The following is a 16,555-nucleotide window of genomic DNA, read 5'->3' on the forward strand; positions in this document are numbered from 1 at the left end:
ATTGTACATATACGTATATTACGTAACTAAATATTATATAAAATTATACATATGTGTATAATACGACGTTTTTTTTTATTTTTTTATTATTTTTATTTTTTTAATGAAACCGGAATGAAATATAAGAATTTTGGTTTTTTTACTTTTTTAAAATTTTTATTATTTTTTGTTTTATGATTTTTTTAAATATTTTTTTAAAGGTGTTTTTAGTGGTCTAAAATGGTTCTCAAAGTTCTCAATTTGCAAATGGTTCTCTTAGGATCCTTACCCTATATATATATATATATGTATTAATATGGAAAAATACCGAAAAAGAAAAACAATATACTTTCTCTTTTACTCACAAAAGTCTCTTAGCACTTTTTCCGCATTAAAATCCTCCTACTTGATATTTTTGAACAAAATTATGAATTTTTGTAAATTGAGTGTACGAATGATTCTTGTAGTTTGTCAATATCACAACTTTAGTCCTCAAGTTCTAAACTTACAATTTAAACTAGTTAACATAGCTAAAAATGGAAGATTTTTTTTTCAAATGGGTGAGTAACTTTTTTAAAAAAAATACCATTTATATTTATCATTTTATATAGAATCAGTTTTAAATTATTTTTTTTTAAAGGAATTATCGGTTTCCTTCATATATTAAATAAAAGGATCCAATTCAATTACAATAGAGAGGTGGATAAGCGGGCAACAAGCTGTGTGGCCATCTTGTTCACAAGCTGTGCTCATTTTTTCGGCAAGATGGGATGAAAATAACCGTCACAGTGACACCTCGCCACCCAGCAAAACTAGTATTCCAGCCAAGGTGTGTGATCATAGCCGCGATCAATCCCATTATTTGCAGAGGCGGTAGGATGAAGAAGACGAACATGCGATAGGTTTATTCATGTGTCTTTAAACAAGTGGGGCCATTTTTATAACATGTATATATATATAATATGTGTAGCTATGAAATATACTTTGTTTATAAGAAATTTATATATTGATCTATATTTATTAGATGAGAAATGCTAATCCCATCTATTTCAAGGATCATGGGTGTAATGTTCATGTAAATAATGATTTTTAATTTGGGGACTAAACTTATAATATGGTTAAACTATAAGAACCATTCATGTAATAAGTTTTTAAAAAAGTCACAATATTATTTAAAAATATCATGTATAGGGAGTTTAATGTGAAGAAAAGTGTTGAGGGATTTTTGTGAGAAAAAGAGAAAGTAAATTGGGCTTTTATGGTATTTTATTATTAATATTGGTCCTACCCACATTATGACGTATGTTACATCCCAACCTAAGACGGAAATGCCGGGACACGAACTGATTGTTCACAATTCAAAAGGTACTATCATGCAATTGTAAGGTAACAATATTTAATTAATTATTTTAAATAAGCAATTTACAAATCAGTACATCAAATCATAGAATATTACAAAACTAATATAATAATCTTGAATAAGTTTTTAAATCCTAAAAGCAATCTCTACGTGATCTTCATCTTGCTAAACAATCCAACCTGATAACCTGCAAATGCATACAAAATATATCTTTTGTCATCACGAGGTTAAGTGAGAAAACCACAAGTTTTTGTTACAATATAATAATATATAAATAAAGAGCAAAAGTTTTATATGTGAGTATATACAATCAAACCATAGCATGTAACATTGTAAACAAGTAATGATGAGCGGGCTAAAAGGTTGCCATGCGAATCGGGCGTTCCATAACTGAGGTGTCGGTGAAACCTTTGTCATGCGATCGTACGCCGACCACTACGGTATGATGTGATAATAATAGTAAATGATGGACCTTTCCGAATGTGATAAATAAACACAAAAAACAATTAACAAGTAGTAAGTAATTATTCAATTGATACCCAACACAAAACTTAATAGTTTGCAGCTTGAGAATATAATAAAATGTAACTTTTGATAGTTGGTATGCATAAGTCCCCAAAAGTTTGAAAACTAGTAAAATATGGGAGTGCTTACTCGCCTGACTAGATGAACGGAATATAAATGAGGATGTGAGAAAGTTGAACCCTTCGAGATTTACCGTCAAGGATTCCTAGTTAAATAATATGATGTTATGAGTCAATTATAAATGATATGACACGAATAATAAATTTAGGATCTCAATATGATTTGAGTTATGTTAGTGATTAGAATGTTATTTATTAAGCGAACAATGTCTATTGTTATTATGATTGAAAAATCAATATTATTATTTATCATATATTTATAAGAAACATTACTTTTATTAATTACAAAATGCCATCAACTTATACTTGTTAGAATAAATAATTAAGAAATTTTAAATAAATAAATTTAATATCTAATATACTTATAATAATAATATTTAATTAAATAATTAAATAAAATGATTTGATTACATATAATTTGAGATATAATATTTTAGTAAATATGATATAAAAATAAGTATACTTCAAATAAATAATTATAACACAAACATTTTTTTTAAATAAATAATTTTAATAATAATAATATCTAAATAAATATGAATTTGAATTGCTAATGAAGTCTAATAATAAAATATGTCTAACACGTTTTAAATATATTTGTTATATTTTCGCTTAAAAATAATACATATTTCTAACACATACACACACACACATATATATATATATACATATATATATACATATATATATGTACATGAAGAGTTTGTAAAGACGTTTAACTACGAGTCAACGTGAATTAAAAGTGTCGGTTCAATGAAATAACGTTTATTTTATATTAAATATTAATTGTACTTAAGCTTATAAACCATTTAAACCTTTAAAATAATTTATAAAAATAAAAGAACAAAATCGCGTCCAGGGGGCCTTGAACCCGCGTCCCTGGCCGGTTCAAAGGGTTGTACACACACCCACCAGCTGAGTAGAGGTGTCAGTTGGCGAATCAATGAGAATAATAACATAAATGTAGCATCCAAATTACCCATATATGATTAAAAACCCTAAAATCTACAATCGATCAAACCAGTTTACGTTTGTTTAATTAATGTTAGGGCTATTGAAATTGATTCAAAAACGAATTAGAAACAATATATAATTACTGTAACATCTCGTTTTCTAGTTTCGGTTAATAAAATGAAAACATGAGTTATTATGAGTCGGGCTAGTGTTGGGTTAAATGGGTACGTGTTATGGACTTGGACTAGAAAGGAAAGAAGGAAAGACCATGGGCTTAAGCCCGTGATCCATAATTATATAAACCTTATAACCAAATAATTCATTCATTTATACATATTCCATACACCATCCAAAACACACACTTAAGCTTTCTCTCTAGTTTCTCTCTTTTCTCTAGCCGAACAAGAAAGAAAACCGATCCCGATCCAAGGTAATGATAGTATGATATTGAATGGGCTCAAACCCGTTAGATTTAGTCATGAAACGACGAGCCTAAACCTTTAAACTGTTAAAGTCACAAGATCCGGGTGGAATCGGGTATTAACCAAGAAAAAGATCCTGCTAGGGGCTGCCGCCCCTAGAACCCCGCTACCATGGGCGCTGCCCCCGGACCCCCGTTTGTTGAAGGTAATAATTACTCTAGAAACGCGATAAGGGTAGTGATAGTTAAATTGATACGTGTAATTGTTATACAGTTAGTCATGCACAACTCAAGAAAGGAATAACCATAAACGGTGAACGTAACCGCATTCAGGTGAGTTTCTAGCCCCATTTCTTGTTATGTTTTCGGGGTTGTGTGCATACTCGATGTGATAGTTAATACACTTAACTTAAATGGTAAGTGTGTGCCATGCATGATTTGTATGTTGTTTATGTATATCTAAATGTGAATGAAAGCTTGTCGGTGCGTGAACGATCTTCGGATATTGCATGCACTTTCAGGTGATGTTTAGAAAATATGACTGTATATGTGATGGATGAATGACGTATGCACGTATGAAACTTACAAATATATAGATGGAAAGGTATGCCATGTTAGTAGGTAAGAAAGGGAGACCGGACCCTAATAATATCCGAGGATGGAAGGTACCGACCCCTAATAATATCCGTGGAAGAAGGGTGACCGGACCCTAATAATATCCAAGGATTGAGGGTACTGGACCCTAATAATATCCGAGGTATGTAGGACGAATGCTCTTTATAATTTAAGGTTAGTTATGGATGTATATGAAAGAATGATGAACAGGTTAAGTATGTAAAGCGTACCTTCGGGCACATATAGGTGTATATAAAGTAAGTTATCTGATTAACTAGAACTCACTCAGTGTAGCTGACTTTTAGTATGCACGGAGGTTAACAGATTGAGACAACTGGTTTGAGCGGGACACATGGCAATGTTGAAGAGGTTGGCATCTGAAGATTTGTCATGATGTTTTGATATTATCACTTATGTATGTTTTAAAAGACAAGTTAAGAATGTTTTGTAAAGAATGGTTGACCTTTAATATTATTCCGTGAAAGTTTTAATTAACTATGATATTTAGAACTGTGTTTATGATTAAATCCAACGTCCAAAGTGAGGCAACGGTAACGGGGTCTTACAATTATCTTAAATGACGATTAAATGATGGTTAATTTGATGATGATACCAACGGCAGAACCAAGAACAGGGAGGGATACTTGCAGGTAGTTAAAACTTAACTGATTATAGGGCTTCGACTCGCGATGTTTATATCAATGCGCAGACGCGTTTTATTGAAAAATATGATCTCTAAATGGTGCATACCTAATATGACGATGACATTTAGTATAATATGTTAATTCCCATCAATTTGATCTTGGTTTCCCAATTACATGTAACACTTGGCAAAAATTTATTGCAAATGTAACAGTAATTAGCACTAAACTATCATTATATGAATAAAATTATCCTTATTAAGATCCAAGATCTTGCAAAGTCAACAAAAAGTGCAAATTTTGTCACGTAACGAGCATTACGTGGAATAACCCCGCGTGGCGGGCCAGAAAGTAAATAAATTACTAGTATGATTAAATGGCCCCGAAGTTCAAAATATACGTTGAAATATTAGAGATAATGTATAAACATAATGTTAGAAGGTTCGAATCACAAAAACTGAAAAATAAGAAAACGGAAGTCAGTACAGGACACTGAAAGGACCCGACACCAACTATTTTTAGAGAAGTAGTTTCTTTAGTCTATGTTGTCAGGAATTTGATTTCGTTCAAAGACTGACAAAAATTATTAAAAACGGGATCCGATTGATCATCTAAAACTCACAATACGTTAAACCAAATCACCAAAATAATATATATTATAACAGCCTTTCACCTTCTAACCCCCCTGACCGCCCCTTGCCACATCACCCCTCACTTCCTTTTCTTCCAATCACACATCACCAACACACCCTTCTAATCATTACATCCCTAAAACTAGATTATTGAGTTGTAATCTCGTCACCTAATCCACCTTGCACTCTAACATAACAAGTCACCACTCTATACTCCCTCTCACTCTCTCTATATACACAGCACAATCACACATTCACAATCCAAAATTCAAATTCACTAATCACACACGAGTTAGATCAAGATCATAAGGAGGAATTAGGCATCTAGGAAGATGATTCAAGTAGGAGGAAGCATCACACACACAAGATCATCCATTCCATCTTCCTAGGATCATCAAAATCCAAGTAAGTTATCGTTAAATTTTGATTTCTATGTTTGAATAGATAAGATTATGTGTACTTGGGTTAATATTGATCTTAGAGATTGAAAGTTTGTGGATGCATGTGTGTGTGTGTGTATATGGCCATATGTATGTACGCATGAGTGTGGGGAAGTGTTAAACACTCACATACATGCATACATTCATCATAAAGATCACATTTGAATTGTTGAAAATGATTAGAGATTTTATTGTTAATTAAATTGAGTGACTGGATAATTGGGTGAAATTATGGATGAATTTGATAAATGAGCTTGATGTTAGGATGGATATTATGTAGTTGATGATCAATGACATTGTTAATATGATCATAATCTATTGAATTTCTAGAATTATAATAGAAACAGGCAAGAGTTTGTTCATAGATTGGAGATTTTGCAATTAGGAATTTACTTGAATAACTTGGATAATTTGATGATTATTGATGATTAATGGAATTAGAAATTGATATTGATGATAGGTTGTATGCTAGAGAATTCATAACTTAATAGTTTAAATACAATGCTTAAAGTTAGATTGTAGAAAATTGTTAAATTTCTAACAAAGGGAACTTTGTTGGGTGCATAGTTGATTTTTTGATTTTCATATGTATGTTCAACCTATATGATCTTGGTAGATGTTGAAATATTAGCTTGAATTATGATAGAATACGCCATCAAAATGTCTATTGGGTTGTTGTATGAATTACTTGTCAACTAGTTACTAGAAATAGAAACTTTGTGACTTGAATACTAGAAAAATCAAAAATCAAACAGAACAACAGGTTGCATGAAACCTTGTGAAGCTAGTTGAATGAGATAAATAAAAATCATACTTGATTATACTTGAAACTTTGGATTAGATAAAATTATTGAAATTGAAAAGTTACTATAATTAAAAACTTTGTTGATTGAACACTTAGAAAATCTTAGTTTGATAAGTTAATGATGAGATGCTTGAACTTGTACATACTTGATGAGCTTGATTGATGAATATATGATGGATGGAAATGATCATATTGAGATAAAGATGCTTGATGATTTGATTTGAAATAAACATACATAATTAGACATGCATGTTAGAACATTCTAAAATAATATAGAATATATTTGAAAAGTGAAAGTTTGGCATATTGTGTTGACCATGATGATGGTAAAAATCTGGAATTTTAGATGTTGTGATGATGCTTATATTTTAATTCCTAAGTTTGACATTACCATGACTAGTAAACTTAAGATATGAATTTAGGAACTTAACTTGATTAAAAATGTGCTATTTGGTATTAGGTGATTAAAGCGGGAAATAATAGTGAGTTTATGTTATAACACATATATTTGGTTCATAAGATGTTGTTGGTTTATTTGGTTTAATTTACTTGTTGGTAACTTTAACTGTCGAAGAATCGGCTTTTAATGCAAATCGACATGACGATTAGGGACTGTTTTAAAACAACCCCTAAAGTTGTAAAATACTCATATATAACATAAGTTAATATATGAGAAGAGGACAACATAACAAAACTTGGTCCTAAACTGTCGCGACACGAAAACGTTAAAAGGTGCTATTTTAAGAAAATAATAACTAAAATGAAAATAAAATATTGTCATAAAATAAATCATAAAACTTAACTAATATTTATGTAACAAGTTTTTACAAAGATTTAAAAGTAATATTTTATACGAAAAGTCAACCGGTTCGTTTTTAACGCAAAACCGTCAAAAATCAATTATAAATAATAATTATATATTTTCTTAAAAATTTCCAGCAACTAAAACTTTAATATTTTAATTTATTTTATCACTTATTTATTTATATATTTATTTAATTTATTAAAACAATAGTTAATGAAACTCGAATTATACTACTTGTTAACTTGTTATATAGGAATTATGTGTTTGGATGCTTGTGTGGTCATTAAACTAAGATTAAAAAAATAAAGATTATAACAAGTTAAATTCAAACTAAGTTTTATTAACAAACGTGTACTAATATAGGACACTCGATTTTGAACAAAAGCTTCGACTGTGAGTTTCTCTAAAATCCCCTTCATTTTTAAATGGAATGTTCTTATTTGTGTTTTTGGGGGGAAAACATATTCTTTCTACTAATTTTATTAAAGTTTTTAAACATTTTATTTTACAAACCGTGTTAAAAGTGGGATGAGTCAAAATTTGGTTAAATAATTGTTAACCGAATTAATAAGGGCACATAAATGTTGGTAGATCTATCTGGGTGACGCCCCCACTTCCAATCACGTTGGGTTAAAAGTGAGAATATTTTGAGTATGATATGTTTAGAGTTATCAAATTTGATAATCATACACTTGTTGTATTCTTTGTTCGCTATAAGAGTATGATTTGTTTAAAAGATAAAATGCTATGTTTTCATGATACATTGATTATTGCGGATTTTAAAGTCTTTAATTACCATTGTTAAAGAACGGTGAGAAATAAATACTACCGTTGATTATGATAACTAATTGATGTATAGTGGTTGCTAAACTATTATACCGTGAGATTTGTGTAAATAAATGTTCGTTTGCTATTTTTTCATGATAAATTGATTATTTCTGCATAAAGGTTAAATTAGTGAGTTCTCTTTATACAAAAATAGTTTATATATATATATATATATATATATATATAGGGGATGGATCATGCGTTAGGTTCATTTCAGAAGTGTTTCTTATTGCGAGAAGTGCGAGAAATGAATTCAACCAATCATATTTTTTCTTTTATTTTGTCATTTATATAACGACAAGGGTGTTATAGTAAAATGTGCAAGTTAGCATATTTGGTAAGTCATAATGTATGAAGAAGTTATAATTAATGTGTCTTTTTATTTTTTTAAATATAGCCAAATCAACCAATGTTAATTTTTTTTTTGAAATTGGCCGCATCTTCCCATAAGGCTTCTGGTGTTCAGCTTTAACTTCTAAACAAGTTAAGCACTTACTGACATAATCTACTACATCAATCTTCATACTCGGCCACCAATAGTCTCTCTTCAAGTCCTGATACATCTTAGTGGATCCCGGATGGATTGAATATCTTGATTTATGAGCTTCATCTAAGATTTGACCTCTCAGATTTCCATGGCGTGGAATCCACATACCGTCAAACCTAGTCTTAACACCATGAGTGTTTTCCATCAACTCTTCTTGCTGACCGGAAATCCTTTCCTTCATCACTAATCCTTCATCTTCCAGCACTTATGTCTGCACCTTGATGATATTTTCGAAAGGACTAGAGTTCATAATCGATTGGTATGACGTCACTGTTGCAATGACTTCTTCATTCTTAAGGCTTAGCGCATCGGCGACCACATTAGCTTTACCAGGATAGTACTTAATATCACAGTCGTAGTCCTTTATCAACTCTAACCACCTCCTCTGTCTCATGTTCAGCTCTTTCTACTCGAAGTACTTTAAACTTTTATGATCTGTGTAAATAGTACACTTAGTACCATACAAATAATGTCTCCATATCTTTAGAGCATGCACTACTGCTACTAGCGCTAGATCATGCGTCGGATAAGTACTTTCGTGAACCTTCAATTATCTGGACGCATAAGCTATAACCTTTCCTAGCTGCATCAGCACGCAACCTAACCCACGGTGCAAAGCATCAGTACAAACAACCAAATCCTCGTCACCATCGGGTAATGCAAGGATTGGAGCTTGCGTGAGTCTTTTCTTTAGTTTCTCAAATGCTTCTTCTTGGAACTTACTCCAACTGAATACTACAGATTTTTGGGTCATACCGGTCAACGGTGCAGCTATCTTGGAGAAACCTTCGATGAATCTCCTATAGTAGCTAGCTAACCCTAAGAAACTCCGCATATCATTCGGGTTCTATAGAGTCTTCCAATTCGTTATCGCCTCAATCTTAGCTGGGTCCACGGTAATCCCTTCAGGATTGATCACGTGACCTAGAAACTGCACTTCTCGCAATCAGAATGCGCACTTTGAAAACTTAGCGTACAACTTTTCTTTCTTTAGAGTCTCCAATACTTCTCTTAGATGCTCAGCATGATCAGACTCGCTCTTTGAATAAATCAATATATCGTCAATGAAAACGATAACTGACTTATCCAACATCGGCCGACACACCATATTCATAATGTCCATGGACGCTGCTGTAGCATTCGTTAGACCGAACAACATCACGAGGAACTCGTAGTGTCCATACCGCATCCGAAACACTGTCTTAGGGATGTCTACCTCTTTCACCTTTAGCTGATGATAGCCTGATCTGAGATCTATCCGTGAGAACCAACTTGTACCTTTGCAGTTGGTCAAACAGATTATCAATCCTTGGCAAAGGATATCTGTTCTTTACCGTAAGCATGTTCAACTCACGATATTCTATGCACATTCTCTTACTTCCATCCTTCTTCTTGACAAATAACACCGGTGCTCCCCACGGGGAAACACTTGGTCTTATAAAACCTTTGTCGAGGACTTCTTGTGGTTGGGACATCAATTCCTTCATCTTGGACGGCTCTAGACGGTAAGGTGCTTTCGCGACGGGCTGGGCTCCTGGTATCAAATCTATCTGAAATTCTATCTCACTCAAGTGGTAACCCGGGAAGATCCTCAGGGAATACTTCTGGGCAGTCACACACAATAGGAACGTCTTTAATTTCCTTCATCTTGGCCGTAGCTTTGACAACATATGCCAGGTAAGCACCGCACCCTCGCCTTAACAAACCTTCGGATTTTATCATCGAAATGACATTAAGCCCATAACTTTCCTTATCACCATAAACCATCACCACACTACCATCTAAAGACTTTAACCTTATTATCCTACTCTTACACACTTTCTGAGCTTCAAACTCAGATAACCAATCCATTCCCAAAACTACATCGAACCCTCCTAAGGTCATCACATACAGGGTAACAGGGAACTCACGTTCCTCTAACTCTATCTTACATTAACCATTTTCATTATTTTAACCGAAATGTGACTAGCGGTTTCTACTATAAAAGTTTTGGACATTGATGGTCGGTTAATTTGTATATGTTTTAGTTCGTTTATTATTTAGTTTTAACTGTTTATTCTAGAACTATCGATACTTCATACGTGTATTATTGGATTTCAGGTCACAGGCATTAAAGTACTCAATATGGACCTGTTGTGACACAGAATGAAGACCCGGGATGTCCAGCACACGAAACGATAACATTTAGTGAAGTTGGCTGTGTCAGGACCCATCGCGGTACGCGATGGGTGTGTTGAGGATCCCATCGCGTACCGTGATGGGAGATAAAATGAAGTTTGACTTTTGGTCAATCGCGGTACGCGATGGCCCTAGAAGACCCCGTCGCGTACCGCGACGGGTGTGCAGACGGGAAATTTTGGTTATTATCTTCTTTTTCATCATATGAAACCCTAACTCCGTTTTGACGACCAAGAGGCGATTTCCAGCAGTCCTATAGGCGATTTCCACTATCCTAGCTCGTGTCAAGACCCTACGTATGATTCCTATCATCCATATCGAAGATTCAATGATGTCTAGGCTCGGCTAATCTCCTAGAATCGCACCCTGGATGTATAGTTTGTAATGTTTTAGAGTTTTTCTCATGTGATTAAGAATACTTGTGTATTGTTATTGATGATTGATATATGATTATTGATATTTAGTATTTCTGTGTGTTCGGTCGGTTTAGGTTTACGTTGGTCTGAACGATCTGTTACCAGTTGCTAGATAATTAGTCATATAACTGTTTGGTTAGATTGAATACGATAAAACGTACAATTACCCTTAACTGAGTTACATTGGCAAGGACCGTTTGATAACCAGTGCCGTGTGTAAAGTAATTGTTGACGTCTAAGGTTTTGTTTTGTTGATCAGTTTTCAGTTAATCGTTAATAATAAATCTGTTAGGTTGCATGAGATACTGTTTGGTTGCTTACTTGAATTCCCGGGTGTGATTTGCTTTGTTAACTGTTTACAACTCGCTTGTTCGTTCGTTGCTTAGTTCTATAAACTCACTTTAATTGCTTGTGCGATCAGCACTAAAATCATTTACTTCATAATATTAAGTCTGTACACGAATTGCATTGACCACATACTCCTTGTGATACGATACCCTACTTGCTCTAACTATTTAGAATAATTAGGTTTTTGATTGACTCAAACGACGGTCATCAGACATTCGACAACATTTCATTTTAGCTAATTCACTAAATGTTGTAGCTACAAGACTCTTGTACGAACCTGAATCAAACAACAAAGAAGCGGAAACACCGTTTACTAGAAACGAACATGTGACAATGTCTGGGATTTGCTTGACTTGTTCTTGAGTCAGCATGTAGGCTCTGGTCTTTGGTCTTGGTGGTTCAACATCTTTCTTCCCGCTTCCTCCAGTTTCAGTACACTCCCTATCCATGTGGCCAGTCTTACCATACCGGAAACATGTCGGTTTCTCACTGCACTCATGAGCATAGTACCCCACCTTCCCGCACTTATAACAGGTGTTTGATTCAACTCTGCACTCTCCTCCATGCACCTTTCCACATTTGCGACAAACATCAGTCCCAACACTCCACTTGCACTCACCACCGTGCATCTTACCACATGTTTTACACGATCTCTTCTCCCACACCTTCTGCTTCTTATCCTTAGGGTTGCACAACTGAGTACCGGGTCGTTTGATAGGAGCGACTCATTTCTTATCTTTCTTCTCTTCCACCACCACATCGTCCAGTGCCAGGTCATCATAAACCATCTTAGTGAATTCCACTACCGAGTCAAACGTAGCGGGTTTATTTGCTCTGACTAGAGTGTAGACGTTTTGTGGCAGTCCTCTCACATAGAACTTGATCCTTTTGGCCTCAGTGTTAACCATATTAGGCACCAACCTAGACATTCGGTAGTATACTCACGGTGTGTCATCTTTCCCGATTTCATGTTTAGAAACTTCATCTCGGCCCTTTCAACTTCGGCATCAGCACAAAACCTCTTTATTACCAACTTCTTCTGATCATCCCACCTCATTGCCTTAATCTCATCCCTAGTCTTCCTCTGCTCCACACTTTCCCACCAATACATAGCTTCATCACCAAATGACTGAGTGGCATAACCCACTACTTGGTCGGGACGACACTCTCCAATTCGAACTTGTCCATCGCGGTTATCCATTGAAGAGTAGCGATTGCGCATCCTAAACTAGTAATCTTCGGCAGGTCGCAACTTTTAATGACTTGTAGTTACACCCACCTCTCCCTCTCTTCCTTTCACCAACCTTCACAGATCGAACTTCGCTCGAGTCACCCTTTTCTTCTTCATCATCTTTCTTACCATTTTCCCAGGACTTCTCAGCAGTTCTTACATGACTTCCAGCAGACCTTTCAGGTTGTAGGTTCTTCATTGCCGCAGCTACAGCTTGAGCAATAGTGGCTTGAACAGCAGGGTTGAGTTGATACCCTTCGTTCTTGCTTGGACCTCACAGAGTCTCACTTGGTCCTTCCGCAGAGTTAACAACTGGTTCTATAGATGGTTCTCGGACAATGCGTGGCCTACCCCGACGTCCCATACGACCTCCTTGTCCAGCAAATTTCCTACCTCCAGCCATTCGTATTCTGTAACACCCCGTAACCGCAGCGGAAACGTAAACGGGATGCGACAGACACCTCTGATATCAACCACATTGTTTATAAAGAAAACCGAATGCATTAATATACTTCAAAATTACATTATCTCATCTTTCATTACCGTCTAGGTGATACACACATCATACAATACGGTTCATAATTCTATCTGTTATAATGTATCCTAACGTCCAGCACGCAAACCTTACACACATCAAGCACTTAGCACGTAATCAATCACTCTGTCTTAGTTGTACCTGAAAAGCATGTGAGAAAACGGGTCAACTACGAATAGTTGGTGAGTTTCACAATTTTAGTAAACCATGATAAATCCATATCATAATATAATATTATCTGGGGACACTGTTAACCCATAAACACATTTAATAACCTCTGGGGACACTGTTGACCCAGAACACTTCCAATAACCTCTGGGGACACTGTTAACCCAGAACACTTCCACTAACCTCTGGGGGCACTGTTAACCCAGAGCACTTCCAATAACCTCTCGGGACACTGTTAACCCAGAACACTGTTTCGGGCCTTACAATATTAGCAACTCAGACAATTACCATTTTAATACATTACCGTACGATTCCCGTACAATAAACGTTATATAAATACATTCATTTCCATGCGATCAGCATGTACTTAAACCTTTTGATAGAAACATGCTTTCCGCCCCGGGAAAATATTTAAAACAGTTCAATAAAAAGGGGCTCGTGAAAACTCACCTTAGCACATGCAAGCAAGTAACAACAATCATTATCAATTAACACGTCCAATCTGTAATATGATTCCTACGATCGTTATTATACAATTATTGTTTATATAATCTTTAACATTATCAATCGGTACATCTGGGGACACTGTTAACCCAGGACTGTACCTGTTCCGGGGGCAATGTTAACCCAGAAATACTTCTCCGGACTCAGATTGTGATGTCGTTTAGAGTTCCATGGTCACAATTTCTATTAGTCGTTTTCTCGTTTTACGTGCCTAGCACGAATATCCGTTTTATGTTTCAAAAATGAGTTTGGTCACACACGACTCGAAAATAGTGGTTGTCTGATAATTTAATTTAAAATGTGAAATTATAGCTCGGTTTAGACGTCCCGATTGGCCGCGGGACCCGTTTCCGTCTTTGGCGTACCGGAAACTGTTAAAGTGGTTAAAAATACCCAAATCATCCGAATTATTTTCGGATGATTCATTTTTACTTGTTTAACTCAATTATATGAAAATAGTCCATTTTTAAGGTTTTTATACACCAGTCAGCTCGCTTAAGCGAACTTCACCGGTTTACGCGTTTTAACTTTAAAAGTTTGATAATTAGCACGATTAATTATCCGTTTACTCTCGGATCTTGAAATTTTGGACAAACCACTTTTTAACAGTGGGGAATTTTATAAAAATATTTCCAGAATTAATTCTTGTATTAAAAATTTATTTATCTATTTATAAACACCATTTAAACACTAAATATGTCGTAAATACCAAACGATCTTAGAAAAATCCCAAATTTTTCTTGGATGTCCCCTGCCATCCACATAGTCCCCTGTAATATTTCCAGAACCAAAATCGTCTTTCACATGCCCTTTTTACCAAAACCGAGCTAGAAATCCCTGGAACTCGTTTAACCAAAAAGCCTACTTAGACTTCTCCAACGGACCTCAAATTTTGTGTGTGACTTATACATGATATGAAAAGCTTATCTGAAATTTTACAGAATTTTTCATGATATTTAACTATTTTTCACCATTTTTGGCCAAAACCGAGCATTAAATTCACCAAATATTCATCCTTTATCCAAAAATTACCAAAATTTCACAGAACTCATATTTTCATGTGTTTAACACCTCTGTAAAATTTCATGACCTAACTCTAAAGCATCAACAATCTGTCCAAATTTCCCAAAACCGAACATAACCGAATATACCTTTCGTTTTCCGCCACTACAAGCTACAAACTCATCTTTCCGCCTTATCTACCACTAAATACAGAGCCTACAAACAACATACCACAATACCAAGCGAGTTACACTCACGATCAAACCATTTCTTTCATGGTTACGGTTATGATACTAAAACAAAGATTTTAACCGTAAAAATTCGTTCTTGGCTCGTTTAACTCCTTTCTTGGACCAAGATCCCTTGTATAACTTGTATACATCACTTGATCATGCAAGAATCGGTTTTCATCTTTGAAACCTCATTTTCTTGCAAACAAACTCAAGAAACGAAGATGGAAACGTATATAATTCGATCTTTACCTTGGTTTTCTTGTTAAAAGTCTTGGTTTTTGATCAAGGAGTTGAGAGAATTTGATGAAGTTTGTGGATTGTTGATTGAAAAAAGAAAAAAAAGAAAATGAAGGCCATGGGAGGCCGATCGGAACCCATAAGGGTGGGGTGGGACCCACAAATTCATTCTTGGCCACTCATTTGGATTTCCGTAATCTGGATAATGTTTTGGATAATCTGATTCAGTTCGTTTCTCGGTTAAACGTTTAATTCGGCTTAAAACGAGGCCAAAACGGTTGTTTTTCGGCTAAAAAATGAAATTTATATTAAACCGATTTAAAAAACTTAAACCATGACATTTATTAACTTAAAACGTCATATTATTAGTTATTACGCATCTTTTTCGGCTTGATCGATCGTCTCTTGCTCGGTTTGGTATTAAAGGTTTCGTTTAACGTACCGACGTACTATTAAATCGAAATCCTTTATCTGTGCTTTAATCCACTTACCCCGAAGCTTTAATACTTCGTAACATCACTAAATATCATATATCTCGTCTATAATTGAACCCTCGATTCATTCAGGTTTCAATAACTATCGATCGTTTGATCGCATATTCAATACGGTGAGTTATATATTCACATACAATCAATACAATGAACCATGTATTCTCGTATAATTACCATGGTAACTCATGTACCCGACATTACATATGACGTTACTAACGTCTACCGGTTAGGGTATACCTGGTTTCGTCGGAATCGTTACATTCTCCCCCCGTTAAGAAATTTCGTCCTCGAAATTTTACACGCCCACAATCTCCCTTCGAGAGAAAGGTGGGGGGTTTTTCCTTCAGAATTCACCCTCGCGTTACCAAGTATAATCTGGTCCTCGCTGTGAATTCCACTTAATCTTAATTAATAAAGCTTGGTATGTCCAAACTGTTTAGTTTTCCCGTCTATTATCTTTACGGAATTAGTTATGATATCAAGCATGTCCTCTATGAGTACCTCTATTACTAGTACTCTCGTTGCCTCATCGCTTAGACAC

Source organism: Bidens hawaiensis, unplaced genomic scaffold, assembly GCF_021521415.1.
Source record: "Bidens hawaiensis isolate Kalapana, Puna unplaced genomic scaffold, B.hawaiensis_p1.1 tig00419376_1, whole genome shotgun sequence".
Taxonomy (NCBI): domain Eukaryota; kingdom Viridiplantae; phylum Streptophyta; class Magnoliopsida; order Asterales; family Asteraceae; genus Bidens; species Bidens hawaiensis.